This window comes from Silene latifolia, chromosome Y (genome assembly GCF_048544455.1).
Source record: "Silene latifolia isolate original U9 population chromosome Y, ASM4854445v1, whole genome shotgun sequence".
NCBI lineage: Eukaryota > Viridiplantae > Streptophyta > Magnoliopsida > Caryophyllales > Caryophyllaceae > Silene > Silene latifolia.
Window position 1 is genome coordinate 172,438,422 of NC_133538.1, and position 17,148 is coordinate 172,455,569.

A 17,148-nucleotide genomic window follows, 5' to 3' on the forward strand; every position below is an offset into this window, starting at 1 on the left:
CCAGTCCCTAAGTCTCACTAATGCTAGCTCTCGCCCCGATTAGTGATTCCTAAAGCCTAAATTACATTATCTCTCGATCTCAGCAATTTAGTCGTCTTAATTCATTAATTAATGCCCTTCCCTATCTCTCGATCTACAGGTTGGTCAAAACTAAGCATCTAACAAGTCTCCTCTCGGTCTCATTGTTAAATATTGCACTTAACGAATCAAACAAACGCTAATCAAACACGGTCCGGTCGATCGACCAACTACTTTAGTCGACCGACCACACGGCTTAGTCGATCGACTAGTTAAGCCAGTCGATCGACCATGCCCTAATTCGGGGTCACCTATTCTAATGCCATCTACGCCATAGATCCCCTACATCCTAGCAAAGGGTGTTTAGCTACTCATAACGATGATAATAATAACAGCAAGATTAACAACTAAAGCAATTGAATTCATAATTAAATTTATTAAATAATTAATTGACATAAAACGATAAATTCGGCTTTGGAAATCTAACTAGCAATTCTAACTGCGGAAGAATAAAAGCAATGAAATTTAACGAAAGAACAGGGAATACCGTGAAGAGGAATTGCAAAGAAAAGAGCAACCCAATGCAATAGAGAACTTTATTGACGGAAAATTAAAATCTAAACTAATGAATGAGGGATTGTATATTAGGAACTAGATTAAACTAAGCTAATGAATAGATGCCTAAAGAAACAGAAAGAGTTACGTTATATAGGAAAATAACATAACCTATTCCTAAACCTAAGCACAATTGGGCTTCGGTCTCTCGTCTTTTAAATTGCGCATCAGCTCGTGGAGTCGTCGATCGACCACTTAGGTCAGTCGATCGACCACAGGCGCTGTACAGAATTGCATTTTGACGATTCCTGCAGCGCACACCGATCTTAAAACAGCTGCCATTTCTTCGTTACTTGGTCAAATCATGCGTTCTACGCGGCGTTGGAAAGCTAAGAGGATAAGCTTTCACCTCCAGTTGGAACTTGAGATATAGCCATCAGAATAAGGCTGCAATGTCGAGAAGCATTCTGACAGTCTATAGACCATGTAGGTCAGTCTGTAGACTGCTGTAGCTGGTAATTCGCTTCTGAAGCTCCCATAAATGTGTCTTTCAGGCCTCGAAACGCGCACCAAGTTCGCTTCCCGAGTCTTTACTCCATGTCAAATATAATGGTAAGTACTTAGGGACGGATTCAGCTCGATTTTCGCTGGATTCTTCACATTTCTGCAATATTATACAAAAACACAAAAGTAGACGGAAATAGGGAAAATAGTAGCATAAACTACATAATTGAGCTCTTAAATGCGTGTAAAATAGGGTGTAAAACATCATATAAATGACACGCATCAATGTGCACATCCCCTCCCGTGATGGGTTCCACGGAGGGCGAACTAGGGTGTGAAGCCACTCCCGCAAGTGACTCCACCACAATCACACAGCATCACAGCTGTCACAACACCACAACCGTCACAACACAACCACATCACCACCGCCAACACAACACCCATACTCCGATGATCAGCAGATAACAACAATTACAACACAAGCACCGTCTAAAATCAATTAACAGTAACTGAGTAGGGAAACCCTACCTTTTCGCAATCCGCTATGCTGAAATCAATCATACAATATGCATAACAATTACCACATCGTCACCTACAACAATGATAATCAACAATCACATAACGCAAACACTATTTGCAAAACCCCATTTCCCCCAAATTCATAATTAAAGACAAACCCTAAAATAATCATCAACAAACATGGGGATAAAGACTTACCGAAGGAGGAATAAATGATCGAATGTGATTGCTACGATTATCCACACACACAGAGGAGAGATTCGGAGTGATTAGAGCGTCGTACGATGATTAGGTTTTGTAAATTATGTTTAGGAAACTGCTTAACGAAATATATATCGTTCTAATTACTTCCGAATCAAACCGCTGAAATATTACTCGCCAGACCGGATACTCGGTCGAGTATAGAGTTATACTCGGCCGAGTATCCTCTACTCGGTCGAGTATTCATCATACTCGGCCGAGTATTCCTCGGCAGAAGCTAAACAGAACATACACTTAGCACTACTCGGCCGAGTAGGCTCTACTCGGTCGAGTACTTAGCTTAATAAAATCTGTAGTATTACAATAACTCAGTAAATCTCTCTTAAGTGGGCTCTATCTGTTTTAAGCTTAAGACGGGTTAAGTATATATCACTTTTGTATATAAGAATGCATAGAAAATTAAAAACAATATATTTGTCTTATATACACAGGTGGAATGATACCTGACTCGTCTTAAGCTTAAAACAGATAGTACCGTCTTAAATGAAAATTTGTGAAAATAACCATATTAGTGGTCGGGTATTTAAGTTTTAAAAGAACTCATCTCATAATAAGACCGCCTTACACGAGTATACTTATACACTCTAAAAGATTATTTCATCATTAGTTATGCGATAATACCCCGTATTTTATTACATTGGTCAAAGACTAGTCAACGGTAAATGGGTGATAGTCGGATTTGTCGTCATTTCCGAATCAAAAACAAAGCCCAAATAAGTAGTATAGTTGGGGTCGAAATCAACGAGGATGGTGTGGGTGTATACAAAGTTTGTTCAAGTCTAAGTCTAGTCTAATAAAAGATTATTGGTTTGATTGACTAACAACTAAGGTAAACTATAGCAAAGCAAGCACGATGATGAGTAAAAAATTGATTAAAGACTAAGGTTTTCGGGTTCCCCTAAGTGAGACGGACTAACGATGGGTGTCAATGGGTTTTAGGTAGTTGCTGGCCTAGGAGAGCTAATGTCATAAACTCTACTAAAGAAGGACACTAAATCATCATAAAGCATCCATACTTATCATAAGCACACTTTCAAGCATTCACATAAACTTTCGCCTTATGAAAATACTAAGTAAATAATGAAGAAAGTTATGAACTTTCGTTCACACCTTTCAACAAACACCTTCAATGCATGCTTAAAAAGACCAACAATTTTATCTAAAACAAAGCATTAACAACCCATATTTATAGTCCTAATCCCAACTTAAGTTCCCCCTAAACCCTAGGGGTCACTACGCACACATACTCAAAGAGCAAATGTAAACAATTGGAAAAAAACAAACAAGCATGATGATAAACATGTAATTAAATGAAACAACAACTAAATAGGAAATGGAAATGCAAACAATTGAAAATTTAAACTAAAAGAAAAGAAATTGTACCAACAAAAAGGAAAGATTGAATCTTTGTTTGATAAATGGAAGATGTTCTTCAACAAATTTCAATTACAAACAAAGTACCCCAAATGTAAACTATTGAAACTAAGTAGTTCTAGGCCAATTAAGTAAGTAATTAAGGCTTAATTATGGAAAGATTAAAACTTTGATTAATGAATGTTGCATAAATTTAGAGAGTATTTCAGATCTAGGGTTGTGTGTCAAAATGATTAAGGGAGGGGGTATTTATAGTTTACAAGGAAAATAGGTCAAAAATTACAAAGGAAGTCAACAATGCGGAATGTGTGTCCCAGCCGGTGGGTTGACCGCCGGTAGGCTGCCCAGCTGGGAGTATTCTGATAGTTGGAAATTAATTTTGAGTGATCGGGTATTCACGGCCAGTGGGTCGGCCGTCAGTGGGGTGCCGGCTGGGCGCTCGCTGTAACTCTTCTTCATTTTCCATCTTTTCTTTCTTCTTCACGCTTTCCCAGCCGGTGCATCGGCATCCTACCGGCTACCTGGCTGGGAACTTCCTGTAAATTCTTGTCCAAATCTTCTTGTCTTCAAAGGATGGGGTTCCTAGCCGGCGGACTGGTTGCCGGCTGGGAACCTCTTCTCAGCTTTCTCTCCTTCTTCTCATCATGCTAGCTTCTAATCCCGCCTTTCTTACTTCATTTAGCCCATTTCCGCCTCAAGTCCTGCAAGGAGAGGTGCAAACCCATAGAATGGGAAATAGGGACGCACTATTCAAGCAAAGACACGTAAATCTGTATAGAAACGGACCAAAATGCATAGAGAAGAAGAAGGAATCATGACCGAATAAATGCATATCAAAATTCCCCACACTTAAGTCTTACTCATCCCTGAGTAAGTGACCTAAACAAGACTAGGGCCCTTATTGAAATTAACAACTAGCACACTTTATTCATAATGGCCGAATCGGGTTTAGCTTCACCCGGAGCCCTTTCAACTCTCAATTTGACACTTCATGAGGGGAAGTGCCCTATTGTAAGGCAAGTGAGGTCTTGCCAAAAAAATTTGATTCAAAATGGCACTCAACTACCAACTAGAGCATGGAAATGAATCATTCAAAATGCATATACACTTGCCTCATCCAAGTGGGGTTTCTCAAAACGGAACAAAGAGAGTCATTAGTGGAGGATGTCGACTCAAGGTCTCACCGAGGTGCTTATCCCCAATTTCTAGCTCGAGTAGCCTACATTGACAACACAGAGGGCCAAAGAAACAAATTCTAGGCGGGAAAGGGGAAGCACATAGCTATACTCCCAAGATTGACGGTACACACACAAGATTCGACTCCATATCAAGCCCTTGACCAAAAGGAGACCGAGGCATCGACTCTCACGGGTTTCACTAGTCACTCAATGAAAGAATAGGGCGATTTTTGAGACAAAAAGTAACCAAAATCACTCTCCTATCTCGACTTGCGAAGCATGCCCGCAATCTAATATGGTACTCCATCCAATATCTGCAAGAGAAGTGTCAAAATGATGCACATACAAGAGAGACAATCGGGTTGTAACGGGGATTGTGTTAGGTGAAAAGGGGTTGGTGCAAGCACCGTTTTAGGACATGTGGGGCTAGAGGTCAAGTAGTCGCCACATCTAACCAGTTCACTAAACCTTACCCAAAGCAAGAGAATCCTTCCACAAAATTTGGCAAAGGTTGCCATTTCCAAAAATTCATTTCATTTTTTCAAAACAAGATTCAATGGTAAATTTGTCAACCCTTTATTAGATACAAACGCAACATTTTTTTCTTTTTGTTTTTTCATTTCATTTTTCTCTTTTCTATTTCCTTTTCTTTGTTTTATTTTCCCACACTTGTAACCTTCTTATTTAAACAAAAGTAGCCAAAATTGAAACACCGTCATATTCATGTGATTCCAAAGATTATCCGCTCCAAGGAAAGTCAAAATTCCACCCAAATATACTTCCACAAAAGCACTACAACGACGAACTACTCAACAAAGGTGAGATGTTTATGGGATGTAGTTGTTTTGTTGGCAATAGAAACGATAAGGCTAACCTCAAAATGAGATGACAAAAAGGAAAAATGACTTAGAGGGTATAAAATAAGCTTATTTGGCTAAAGTGAGGCTATTTTATTGAACAAAATTGTCTCAATATGCACATCAACACTTCTACGGAATCAAGGAATGAGCGTCATACTTATGCGTTTTGACTTGACACACCACGTAAGGAGACTACTCACAATTCCTAAGCGGGATCGGTTTGATGGATCGGCCATAAGGAGGCTCTAACCTCACATTTGAGTAGGTATGTCGGTCCTAGGTCAAGTCTCGGGCCTAATACGGTCTCACAAGGGTGTCAAAACTTGGTCATTAAGCTAGACTCCCGGGTTTTTGCTTAACCATGTGCCACCAAAAGGTACAGGCTATCCAAAGGGAAATGGCACGGGTAAAATGGTTATCATCATAGTCGACATGACCCTCTACTTTAGACCTTCTATGCACTATTTACAAACAACATGCAAAGTGTATGAAATGCAACTAAGCATATATACATCTACGTGAATGCAAGAATGAACACATATATACGATTCTAACCAAAATGCAAACGTATTCTAGGCCTGAAAGCAGATCAACAACAACACGCATCTCCACAACGGCTCCTAAAGGGAGCACCCACATCACATAATCCCATCCTCCTCCATGTTAAATATATACAAAAATGAAAAGGAAGGTAAAAGAGAGAATTGGAAGATTTTACCAAGCGTCTTCTCCGATGCAATGCACGTGTTGCCGATCAACTTGGTTAGTATAAATCAATATATATATATAATATATACAATGCATATTTTTGGAATTTTTTGATTTTTTATGATTTTTGGGCATTTTTTTGAATTTTTTTTAAATTTACAAGTAAATATATACAAATATAAACAAATATTCACAAAGTAGATATTTCCCTCCCCACACTTAAGATTTACATCGTTCTCGATGGAACTAAATGTAGGGAGAAAATAGGAGAATTAAAGAACATATTTTTGGTTTTTCAAATTTTTATCAAAAATAAGTACTTATTTTTGGTTTTTCAATTTTTGTGAAAAGGAAATAACATGTTTTTGAATTTTTTTAAGCCTCCTCTCCACACTCAATATGTACAACATCCAATGATGGATGAAGTGTGGTTAAGAGGCAATTTTTGAAATAAAAGAACATATTTTTGGATTTTTGAATTTCTGAAAATAAGTACCATGTTTTTTTTTAAATCTGTAGAATTTCCTCCCCACATTTATCTATTTACATAATTTCCAATGAAAATAATTGTGTGGAGGAAATTCGGAAATGATATACTTGTTTTTGAAGATTTTTTTGATTTTTCAATTTTTTGTCTTTTTAAATAAGAATGCAATGCATGCTTTTAACTAAATGCAAAATTGAAATACGATGCAATCTAGCCTATATGAATGCAATCCTATATATGACGTATTTAAAAAAAAAAAATCTAATGCAACTATATGAAATGAAACTAGATGGCACACATATTCTACATATATTACAACTAACTAAATGCATGCGGAAATGAAATATGAGAGGGAGATTTGGATTAAGGGGGTCATACTTGGCATTTGGATTGGAACGGGAGTTAAGCTAGTCATCATTACTAGGCTTCCTCTGTAACATCACCACATACCAAGGTGCCTTACCAAGACCACGCTAGCATGGGAGACTGCTACCATCTCGGTTTCCCGTGGCTAGTATATCAAAGTTACCATTTCAAAACATTTAATTAAGTATAAAGTTAAAGTTAACGATTATAAGTTCCAAAACCAAATCCAAATCCAAAACAAAGGTTCACTAGTGCTCAAACAACTGAAACTAAAACTGTAAATCTCATGACAACGGAAGCTAGACTCGAAGTGATGACTCCGTATCTCGTTCCCAAAGCTAAAGACCATCATCACCTGTCAGAATCTGCTCACCACCCCCGAATGGATCACCATAGATTTTACAAGATAACAACGGGGTCAGTTCACTATATAATCAAAATAAGACAAGTACGATACAAATAAACAGCTGATCACAATCCACCTCCAACTCCCATCACATCATGTAAATGACTACACGCTAAAGTGTGTAGCCCTGCCAGTGGGGGACCGCAACCGTACCCACCTAAGCCCCGCTCATCAACGAGCGATAACCCTGTTCATTAATGTGCACATCCCCTCCCGTGGCGGGTTCCATGATGCGTGCATTTTACATAAGATATTTCCCTTTTTTTGCACGCATTTTCATTGTTTATTACGATCATATCACTATTATTTCCTCCCATTTCTCACTACTGGGTGAGTTGTGTGACTTGTGCAGGTTTTAGGTCCAAATGTGCGATTATGAGCCAAAACCCACTGATTAAGGAAGGAGATGAGTCCGTGTTCGACCTTGTGTTAAAAGCTGTAGACGGACAACCAGTGAAGAGCTGTTTGGTCGATCGACAGAAAAGGTGTGTCGATCGACAGAGGAAGATAGTCCATCGACATACCTGCCGTCATCATAGGAAGATTTATTTTTGGAGCTATTGATGGCTGTCGATCGACAGGGTCCAAGTGTGTCGATCGACAGAGACTTAGTGTCGATCGACAGATGCTTCGTTGGCTCATTTAGCCCGTGCTTGGGCTTTTAGTTATTTGATTGTTTTATATTTTGGGACTTGGTATAAAAACACTAGAAAAATAATTCATTAGGTTATCTTTTATTTCTGCCTTTAACTGCTAAAAACTCAATTACGTAGAACTTTTCTACAACTTTTGAGATCTAGACTTTGTATTTTCTCTTCGCTATTCTTCCGAATTATTGGTAATTCAATTAATTCTTGTTCTTTCGCTCCTTTTATTTCTTATTGCTTTTTCTCTATTTTAGGTTTGTCACCTTTAGTTTTTGATGTAAAACGAGAAGGTGGTCCGTAATCAGCCCAAAATAGTTTCAAAAACGCAGCAAGAACACCAACAATTTGCAACATAATTTAAGACCGTCATAAATGACCCAAAACAACATAAAAAGAGGCCTAAAACCGGGCTAAGGATAGGACGGTGCTGGAAATCGTTTGGCTTATCATCACCCTCGCATTAGCATGGGCAAATGAGAAAGGGATGAAGAGCCACGTCCAAAAAAAAGCCCATCTAACAAACGACATATTACAAGACTCGAAAGACAAAGAAACAGTCGGGCAGACTGTTGCTAAAGACTTAAAACCCAAATGACAAAAGTAACAGTCAGGCAGACTGTTGCTTTGGGCTGAAATCAGGCTGTTTTCTTGTATTGTTTGCTCTCGGTTTGGGGGCTTTTTTTGGAGGTTTTATTTGTGTGAAAGATAGAAAGATATATGGATATGACTTAAACAAGAACACAAAGCATGTTTAAGCCTAGGATAGTACTCTTCCAAAGCACTAAGCAAATGGATAGAGATCATCTCCAAGCACTAAGCAAAGGAGGTTGTTCAAGCACTAAGCAAAGAACTAAACAAAGGGGTTTCCAAAAACCTCATAAATTCATTCTCATAATCTCTAATCTGAATGTTTACATGAAAAATGAGCTCTTTAAATAGAGTCTCAAAATACATCTAAGCCATCCATCTAAAAAGTAAATCTAATGGCTACAATTGAAAGCATAAATGGACAAAAGTACAAGTAGATATTTTGACACACAAAAGCACTACAAATGGGTCCAAAATAAACAAGCTTGGCAGCCTGTTTTAACGTGTAAAAATGCTGCCCATTTTGATGGTTTTGCTCTTCAATTCCTTTGGCTTCTTTTGGAGACAATAAAGGGACCATATGATGTCATCTTGTCTTGGAATCTTTGCAATTGTGCTCTTCATTTAGCTTGAGAAAGCTGGATGTTTTAACACAAAATGTCGGCCTACCATATTTGCTTCAGACTCCCTTTGTTGAGAAAAGTTTGTCCTCAAACTTTCGCGGTTAAGAACATGGTATAACAAAAGACGATTTCAAAAACAAATACAATTTCAGAAAAATGTAGTATAGATGTTAAAAAGGGAAACAACAAGAGCCCATTCTAGTCAAGCACTTAGCAAAGACCGAACCTTATTGTTAGCCAATTCGACCCGAGCAACACACAAGTGCTCGAACCAAAGCCAACACCCACAAATCAAGCCACGCACAGATTTGCGGTGTCACACCCTAGAACACCAAGGACCACCATTTCCCAAGATCGTCTTGGTTTAATAAAACGCAAGAGCCGAAGCTCTGATACCACTTTGGAGTAAAACGAGAGTGTGGTCCTTATTCAGCCCAAAATAGGCCAAAAAACGCAGCAAAAACGACAACAATTGCAAGGAAATTTAAGACCTTTGAAAATGATCCCAAAATTAACATAAAAATAGACCTAAAACCGGGCTAGGGATAAGACGGTCCCGGAAACCGTTTGGGTTATCATCACCCTCACATTAGCATGAGCAAATGAGAAAGGGATGAAGAGCCACGACCTAAAAACAACAAACCCAACATACGACATAAAACAGGAATAAAATTTCAAATCGAACAGTCGTACGGACTGTTTAAACTACGTTGAGACATGCTGTTTTTGTGTATTTGTATTGTTTTCGGTTTGGGTTGTTTTGTGAGGTTTTATTTGAAACATAGAATGAAAGATATGACTTAAACAAGATCACAAAGCATGTTTAAGCCTGGGATAATACTCTTCCAAAGCACTAAGCAAATGGAAAGAGTCATCTCCAAGCACTAAGCAAAGGAGGTTGTTCTAGCACTAAGCAAAGAACTAAACAAGGGTTTTTCAAAAACCTCTTAAATTCATTTTCATAATCTTCAAATATGAAATTATTACAAGGGATAGGTGCTCTTTAAATAGAGACTCAAATTACATCCAAACCATCCATCTAAAAGTAAATCTAAAGGCTACAAATTAAAGAGGAAATGAACAAAACAACAAGTACATATTTTACATCATAAAGCTAGACAAATGACCAAAGAAAACAGGTCTTGGCAGCAGCATTTCCACGCCTAAATGGCTGGTCTTTAACAGCCAAGGACAAGCTCCTTATGGTCTTGTGGGGTTGCCTTGCTCTTCAATTTGTTTTGGCACCTTTAGGAGACAAAAAGTGGACCATATGATGTCATTTTGTCCATGGAATCTTGCAATTGTGCTCTTCATTTCTCTTGAGAAAGCTGGCTGTTTTAACACAAAATGTCGGCCTACCATATTTGCTTCAGTTTTATATTTATTTTCTTTCATCATTTAGTCATCATGAATTCTCTCCATATTATTATTATCATTGTTGTTATTGTTATTTCCATTATGCGTAGCTAATTTCTCCGCTAGGATTTAGGGGGGCCAATGAATTTATGACGGTTGTTAATTAGGTTTTAGATTGGTCAATTACTTTATGCCTTTGTTGTTAATTGTAGCATTAGATCGCGATCAGTCAGTTAATGCGCATGATTGATTAATTGATCCGGTAAACCCCGACCTAAGATCAAGAACCTGGTAAGGGTTAGACCTGCTACAAACATTAGAGTGCCATAATAAGTTGCGAGAGCCCGTTAGAAGCATTCTAGGGTGATTAGCGATCCGAGAGGACCTTTTCACTACTCCTTAGACCGATATCTGCGACCGATCTGTGACCTAGATAATACCGTTAGACATTCATTGGTGAACCGACAATCCTAGTTCTTCTCTCCATACTTTTATACACTTTCTCTAATCCTTTATTTCTTTTCCCTTCACTACTTGTAGTTTAGCAAGCAAAATCAAACAACCTCGAATTTATTACCTAGGCAGACTTTAGTTAGCAAGTAGAGCACATTTTAGTCTCCCTGTGGATACGATCCCGACTTTCCTAGCTATATTAGTTAGAGACCAGTTGGTTATTTTTGATAGGTTGCGATAGCCGTATCAAATTTTGGCGCCGTTGCCGGGGAGACGGTGATTTTCTATTTGTTTATTTTAGTTTGTCATTTGTCTCAAGGGACTAAAGTTCCTTGAGACTGTTCTTATTCTTTTCCTTTAGTGTTTGTTTATACCCAGGTCTCATAGGTCCGACCTCATTCCATTTTATCCCGAACCGGAAAAGACATTCCGTGCTAGATGAAACTTTTGGAAAAAAATTAGTCAAGCCGAAGACTTGAGTACGCTTGAATCCGTTTACGCTGAATTTATCACAGAAACTAAGTCCTTTAAAGAGGATATTTCTACTTCCGCCGTTGCTCAGATCATGCCTAAATTATCTAGCCATTCTGAGCCCACGCTTGCTTCGATACCTAAGGGTTTCAAACTCCCTACAACTGAAAATGGCACGTTTGATATCCGCCCTTCCTATATCAGTATGGTGGAGCGAAGCAATTAGGAGGTAAGGGAGGTTAATATCCTGGCAAGCACATGGAAACTTTTACAGATTACTATTCAGCAATCCCTCTCACTGCTGGAGTAACACAAGACCAGGTGAAGGAAACCATGTTTACTTTTTCTTTGAAAGATTATGCTCGCGAGTGGTATCGCGATTTAGACAAGGAAGCAGCTGGGATAACTGATTGGAATTCTTTAGCACTTGCCTTTCATAAGAGGTACTATCCTCCACATCGAAAAAATGCTCCACGGGGACAGATTACTAGCTTCAAGCAGTCTCCAACTGAAGATTTGAACGAGGCTTGGGTTCGTTTCAAGAAGCTTATTCGTTCCATTCCTCATCACGGATTTTAGCCATGGTTCCTTTGCAACCAATTTTATAATAGGTTGTATGACGATCATAGGGCCATTCTTGATGCTTCTGCGAATGGTAAGTTCCAGAAGAATATTGATGATGATAAGGGCTGGAATATTATTGAGGAGATGGCTACCCATACAGCAGAGTATGGAAATCCGAGGGGTAGTGTGCGAGGTAGTAGCGGGGATAATAGTGCCGTTGCAGCACAACTGGAAGCGATTAATGCCAGGTTCGATAAACTTGAATTGGGTCAAGCCTCAGGTGGTTATAAAATGGTTAATGCTGTAATGTAGCAAGAGCCTATTTGTCAAAGATGTGGAATTGAGGGACATTGTGCAGCTGAATGTATCACGGAGAAGGAGCAAGTACTTGCTTTTCGTGACTACAAGCAAGCTAGTCCGTTCTGAACTTTTTACAATGAGAGAACTAGGGAGCATCCTAACTTTTCGTGGACAAGCAAAAATGTGTTGAATCCTACTCCATCACCACCGCAACAATAGCAGCAAACTTATGTTCCACCGCATCACAAACAACAAGGGTTTTAAAAACCACCATCATTTCCTCCGCCTCAGCATGTTGGAATATGTGTCCTCCGACAATAATGCGATCACAACTGTTGATCATGATGATCACATGTTTAAGTCTCATTTTAAAGAATACAATTGGGAAGTAATATTTTACTGTCAACTGGTCCACACATATCGGTAATGATTGGCTGACTAGAGTTTGACATTACTGTCGTGCGACGGTGGTGATCAGTTGATCCCCTAGGTCATACCTAAAGGGCAACACTCTTAATTGATCAATTAATTGATCGTATAACGTTACGAGTCAATTAAATTATTTAAAATTGACGGACGATTTTGGAAGTAATATTTACATGTCTCAATGAAATTGATTAAATGAGATACGGTCTAAGTAATCGAATTGTTTCATTACTCAGATGAAATTATTGTTCAAGGAAACAATTGAAATTGAATGAATTATCATAAATACAAGTTATTGTGATTTATAAATTGGTAAAATATTTTGGTACAGGTAATTATGAATTGCTAAGTCGATTTTTGTATATGACGTATTTTTATTAATACGTTGATTTTTAATATGTTAAAAATACATAACAATTTTATGTGACATGTGACATGTGACAAATTGACAAATTGACAAAAATAAAATGGATTCCATTTTATCCATATGTACCGAAATTAAGGGAGGATTTAAGATAATATTATGTTTATTATGTGAGTGGTAAGCATAATGATTACCCTAATTGACTAGCCATGCAAACCTAGTGATCATTGTGAAGAACAACTAGTGCATGCATTGGCTCCCTCTTCTCCCCTCTTCCACCCGGTTTTTGAGAAGAAAAACCACTTTGGTTTTTCTTCTTAATTCACCCATTATACACTACAAATGTAATTAGTGTATAATATTATTCATTCATCTAAAAATTTGGTTTTTAGAAAGATAAAAACTCTTCCTTCTCTTCCTTCTCTCTAACCGAAATAATAGAGAGTTCCATAATATTTTTGGGTCAATTTTTCACTAAATTAATATTATTCTAGTATACATAATATTAATTTGATTAAGAGTTTGCTTTGGGTATTATACTTTGGGAGGGATCCTATACTTGGATCCTAGTTCATCCATTGAGGAAAGCACAAGAACAAGAGAGAAGGAGATCTCTCTTGTGCCCAAATAAACCGAAATACCAATGTAAGATAGAGATTTCTTCTTTAAATTGTTTATAGTTTGCATGCATAAGATCACCAATTAATTTTATGATTAAATTAAAATAAAACATATATGAATATGTTGAGTATATAGATCTACTTTTCCTTCAATCGGTATCAAGAGCCATGGTTGTTTGCATGCAAATCGGTTAAAAGTTTTCCCGAGTTATACGATTAACATATAAAACTTGTTTAATTTGTGTTATTATGATATATCACGAAAATCATTATGCATGTTAAAGTTTCTGGTCCTAAAATGTTTTTAGGATATTTTGGTTAATTTATGGATTTTTATTGTTCATATTATATAATAATGGCATTAAAATATGATTTTATGAATAAAATGTCATTTTCGGACTAAAATTAGCTAAACTTCGAATTTTCAGGTGATTTTTGGATATGTTGTCACATATATTATTTTGAGATGACTTGTAAATTTTCATAATTTTTGGACTTCTTTTGCTCGAAAAATGGATTTTTCATTATTAAAATCGGACTTAGATGAAAAATTGGTTAATATGAGATAAATTTCGAATATGGTCATAGAAATTTAGTATGTTGTCACATGCAATTTTACAAGATGTGTGTAAAATAATAGGCTATATTGAAGTCTTTATGCATGATTTATGATTTTTGAAGAAAAATAGCATAAATAGTGACTTAATTAGTGAAATATTAATAAAACATACTCCATGACTAAGGAAAAACTTCATATATTGCATTTTATTATCCATTTCAGATCTAAAATTGAAAAGTTGATAAATATAATTTTTCTCATGTTTTTATGATTATTTTTGTTAAAACCGATAAACCGCAACATTGTTTTTCCGGATAAATTTCGAAATATTTAACCTAAGTTTTTGAACATTATGAGTGTCATGGTATTTTTCCAGAATGTTCATGAGTTTAAATTTCAAATTTCAAATTTATTTGAAATTTTGTGATTTATTTGAAGTTTATAGCATTTTATTATAATTTTAAGTCCATTAATGAACAAATTTTAGAAATATGAGTTAATTATGGTCAAATAATTAGTGAAGACTAAATTTTGAGTCCTAAAAGGTTAAGGTAATTAACTTATGCATAAATATGAATTTATGTAATTTTTGTGATTATAAAACGTTGAATCACGCAAATCCGTAAAAACCGTGTAATATACGATATTGGCTACTTAAAGGCGATTTAGCATAAAATTGGGCATGTTCATACATTTTATAATGCTGCAATTTATTTATAATTGTCATAATTTTATTTTATGTAATTTTATTTTATGTAATTTTACTTAGTATGGCCTTAGTTTTTAATTGGTATTACCCGAAATGTATGGGAATATCAATTCGGTTGTAAGTTATTGTGATCTCGTATCACCGTTTTGTAATTTAATAGATTTATTTTATTTTATTTACAAATGTATAATAGGAAATTATGTAATTTGTTACGTAATTTAATTTATTTCGGAGTTCCCAAAGACGGATTTCTTCAAGATGGCGATACATTGAGACGGTGTTACCTCGAGATGCGTGCCATAACCGAAGTTCAAGGGACCAATGGAGTTGGTTTCCGAATATGTAATAGTTAAATAGTTTTTCTAATTTTAGGAAGGCCATACTAGGATTTTTTTTTATGCTTTGCATTTTGTTTATATGTCGCATGCATCGGTAAATCGCCATAACTAAAACATGCATCATCACTTATCGAGTATATCGACCGTGTCAATTAGAATTATCGTAGTTCACCGCTTTAGTTCACTTAAAACGTGATAGATAATAAATTCACATGACCTCTCGCTAAAATAAACAATTGAGACATAGCCTTACCAAAGAGTAGAAACCATGAAAACCTATTTTGTGAGGGAGTGCACTCGGCCATCCCGGGGTACAAACCTTGTTACATAGGGGAAGTGGGTGATAAATGTCTATTCTCCGAATTCGTGTTGATGAGGGTTTCATCGGCCATCCCGTGCCCAAATTAATGTGAATTTGGATCATGGACACATTTATTCGAAATTTGGATTGACCTCAACGGAAGTATTCGTGACCGTAGTCGCATGTGTTCCGGGTTATAGATAAACATTAGAGTAAATTTATCGACCAAGAGTTCTAAAAGTAGAATCGATTAAGCGTTAATCCACCGAGTTATATTGATAAGGGTTTCGTCGGCTATCCCGTGCCTAAGTTGATATAAATTTGGGTCTTGGAATCATTTATCTAGTTGGGTAGAGGTCACTAGAAAAATGTAATAAAACTTGTTTAAATCTTTTTACGAGTATTATTTTAAAACGACATATGTTTTACTCCTATTTTGTTTTGTAGACCACTTCTTTTTCTCATAAAAAATGGCTACACCAAACCCAAACGCCACGCCTCTCGCTAATTCATCATAGCTCTGATCCTTCATGGATCGATGTAAACTTGAAAAGAATGGGTCAAATTTCTCCGATTGGGATGCCCAACTCAAATTAGCCGCCCAAGGTGACGACAAGCTTCGTTACCTTACCAAGGCCTCTCCACCCGAACCTACTACTAGGTCGACCGCCGCCACTAGGGAAGCATATGAGGCTTACCATAAGGAGTCCGCCGCAATGAAAAATGTGTTGATCTTTGCGATGGAGGCGGATCTCCAAAGGAGAGCCTTTAAGATGGGCACCGCTAATGAGATTTACTCCAAGCTTGTGACAATGTTTTCACAAACTCCGCGGATCGTCTAATATGAGGCGGCCGCGGCATTCTTTGATCTCGACTTCAAAGAGGGCCAAATGGTTAGCCCTCATGTGCTCAAACTTATGGAGCTAGTCGAGACCTTGAAGATTCAAAAGATTGAAATCCCCAAAGAACTCATTGTAGATAGGATTATACACTCCTTATCCAAAGTCAAGGCATATGTTCAATTCCGGGTGAATTTTAACATGCAAGACAAGGATGTATCTCTTGAAGAATTGCACAAGTTACTTGTGCAAGCCGAAAGGGACATGGGGTTAAATGTGAACCCACCCAAGGATGTGCTTAACATTAGCACCAAAAGCAAGGGGAAGTTCAAGAAGAATGGGAGTAAGGGTAAGAAACAAGCTCCCACTTTCACCAAAGCTAAGACTTATGAAGCTAGCACTTCAAAAATCAAGAAGGGTCCTCTTGATAAATGCCATTATTGTAATGGTGTTGGACATTGGAAAAGAAATTGTTCCAAATACCTTGGTGATATTAAGGCTGGAAAGATTACTCTAGTAGGTAAATGACTATCCTTTCTTTTATGTTTCTATTTCAACTATGGTATTGTGATACAAAGTTGTGATAATGTATCTCCCTTTTTATTGTAAATAGGGCCTCCACCAAGCAAAGACAAGGGAAAAGAAAAGCAAGCTTGAGAAACCATCAAGAAGCTAGGAAGAGCTTTCATGGAGCTTCGCTTTTTATTGTCTTATTTTAATTATGTTTTGGATTTTAGAACCTTTAAGTTTCCGT